The sequence below is a fragment of the Centroberyx gerrardi genome, chromosome 9 (genome assembly GCF_048128805.1).
Source record: "Centroberyx gerrardi isolate f3 chromosome 9, fCenGer3.hap1.cur.20231027, whole genome shotgun sequence".
Classification (NCBI taxonomy): Eukaryota; Metazoa; Chordata; class Actinopteri; order Beryciformes; family Berycidae; genus Centroberyx; species Centroberyx gerrardi.
The window spans coordinates 29,781,891-29,785,244 of record NC_136005.1 but is presented as its reverse complement, the minus strand read 5'-3'; positions in this window follow the sequence as shown (position 1 = coordinate 29,785,244).

Sequence of the window (3,354 nt, the reverse complement as noted above, 5' to 3'; positions counted from 1 at the left end):
CTGAAAATATTGTTTTATGTACTGTTTTTATGCAATTCCATCTTGTTCTTGTACATATTAAAATGGATTTGTTTCTTAAATATGGGCCAGTTTAATGTGTCTTTAGAATGTGTTGAGCAATATTTTTACATGTGACTATTAACTGAAATCATTGAGGTTACATAATGATCGGTTGCATAATGTTTTCCAAACTTACACTGCACCTACTCTTAGGCTGGAAAAGTCTGGAAAAGATTGTTAAAAGTTTGTGGAATTGCACTAAAAATTATGGAGACTAATGGAACATTATTTTTGTTTAGTCCCGATACAAATGACAAATTTCAGTGTAGTTGTAGACCCGCTGTCATCATGTAGTGGGCTAGTTGTCATGTTGACTAGTAGTTATCAGCATTCATGATGCTGAAAGTAAGACATGAAGTCGTGACATAACAGACAGATAACTTTCCAACCAATGAATCCATGTTTTTAGCTAGATTACTGCCATGTGTGGATAAAATCAGGATTAAAGTCATTTACATGTGACATTTTGCAGGCACAACAGACTAAAGAACAGGCTGATGAGCAAATAGTAGGCCATGCAGGTTTATTTACTCCCATTATCTGTTATTTTTTTTTGTATCACATATCTTTATTGATTTTGAACATGGTACATCACCTTTCCAAAATGAGTTGGTTGCATCATTCAAGTCTCCCTCGAAACAACTTCCCTCCCTCCCACCCGCCCCCCCATGAACTCTGAGCCATCGGTATAGATAAAAACAATGATGATAGTTTACCAAATGATAATAATAATAATGAACATAAATTACTTGTATACATATACACATATATCCACATGCATAAATGCATACATATATGCCTGCATATCAATTACCCATTATCTGTTATTCACATGTTTGTTCAACCAGGGCATTGCCATCACTTCTAGTTAGCTAAACCACTTATTGGCACATGGGCAATAGCAGAACACCATTTGTACACATCTGACGCATTTCAGCATTGCCAACTGGTCTTCCTTTTGTACACCTAAATGTAACATGATCATTGTGCATGTTTTTACCTATTTTTCCCCATGGAAAAATCATAATCCAATGTTGTTTGTCTTCATGACTTGGTCTGTCACAACGCAGGGCTCTGGAAGAAAAACATGAAAACCATAAGTGTAATTGAAGGATTTAATATAAATGGTATTGTATCTCCATGGCAAGGCAGTACATAATATGTAAAACTGGTGTTTTTATGGTAAATCTAAAAATGGAAGGGTAGACTCGATGCAAAAATATATGTATTTAAACCAGTGTTTCGACATAAATGTCTTCCTCAGGGAAATAGATAAGTGTTGGCTTAAATAACAACAGATTTTTGCACCGGGCCTATGAGTGTGCAGGCAGCAACCCTCATTTTCACAAGATAGTTTTTTACTCTGCTGTGGTTGGCACCTCTCCAATACTGGCACATGTTCTTTTGTTCCTTTTTGTCCAAATCATAAATGAAAGATGGATGATTTTGACTACAAATTCATCTGCTGCACATGAATTTGGTTTAATCTAGTTTGAGTTCCACTGGGGCTGCCCATATTAAAATTGCATGCACTTTTAGCAAAACATTCTGGATTGAGGTGTCCATCACATGGTGTATCTCAAATAATTTTGAGGATTCAGACTGAAATCCTTTGCAATTTTTCTTTTTTTCTTTTAACAATCTTAACTGAAAGTTTGGCCATGACTTCTAACTTTGGTGCATGTTTAGTTTGAGACATTTTGTGGTGTATGCCCACCTTGCAAGCACAAATGGGTCTTAGATCCAAGGTAGCCCCCGACCTGGAAAAGTCATGGTATTTTAAAATAGTACTGTCCAGCCCTGGAGAAGTTATGAAACATGATAAAATGGAGAAAAGTTTTAGAGAAGTCATAACATTTATTTGTGAAGTTTATGATTTTTTTGTTTTCTTGAATATGGTCAAATGTCACAAAAATCTGTGAAAAGGTGTGCAAAGCCTATATATAAAAAGTTTTTATGATGTACAGGCTTTGTAAAAGAGTTCAAGCTCAGTCAAATTGCAAGGTGACCTATACATCTCTATATGTCAGACCTCAGATTTTCTGTCAGGCTCTGACTGGGCCATTCCAAGATACTGATCTTTCTTTCTTCCTTTCCTGAGTTGATTTGGCTCTGTGCTTCAGAACATTGCCACGTTGAAAGATGGAATATTTCTTGAAATTGATCTTTTTTGCAGAGGGCAGCCGATTTCCGCCAAATAACTTGGTATCTGTAGCTATTCATGACTATTCTTGAATTTATTTTAATATCATTACTTGCAGACAAAACGTGGGTTTGTCATCTCTGGACTAATATCAAGAATTGTCATAGTTTATAGTTTAAAAGAAGCTCCCTAGAAAAATAATTGAACCTTATAGCAAATAAATGGTAGCAAAACACAAGTAACAGATTCCTGAACAGTGAGATGGGATAAATGGCATGACAGTGTCAGTGTTATTTGAGTCGGGCCTCCATTTTCAGCAGTGACATTCTTGCCCCTTCCCTCTTTCAAAATTATGAGGCAAGGAAGTAGTGATGAGTTGAAGGAAGGAGATCAAGGAAAAGCCAAGCTAAAAATTCCTGGTGGCAACATTCAAACTACACAGTTTTGCCTTCAAGGACAATCCTGGACTATCCTTATTGGCCTTACATAAAGCAAAGCAGAATTCTGAGAAAGGGAAATGTTTTATGTACACTGAAGCTACTATGAAAACCTGAACACAACATGCAAACATATTTTTCTTCACCTGATTTTTCCCTTTTGATTCCTCATCATCTATGCGTATTTCTTTGAAATTACCTGACCAACTGATCTGACAGTGATTATGATCCATTTCATGATTTTGCCTGGTCTCTTAACCTTCACAAACATGGTTTGGACTGTCCTAGGCTGTAGTAATGACATCCTACTTCCTACTATAAATGAGGAAATCTCCGTCCGTCCGCATCCATTTTGCTCCTCAACGGGTTGGCCAATCAATCTGAAACTGCACATGGCCATTGAGCATTGGCATAGGCAGGGACTGACGGAGCTCATTTTTCCATTTTCACAAATTTACGCTGTTTATACGCTGTTTATGCGCCTTTTTGGCAAGTCTGCGCGGAGTTGTGGCACGCGCATCCCCGGGTAGGGACTAGTATGAATTATTATGAGTACTATTCCCTCCTAAATTAAACTGAGTTATGCTGCGTTGATACGTTGTGATGAAAATGAATTGTTAATCCAAACATTCTGAAGAAATTTAAAAAAAATATTTCTATGCCAACATTGAGCAGAAGTGTTACTTACTCAGGCATGTTATCTCTCCAATCCAT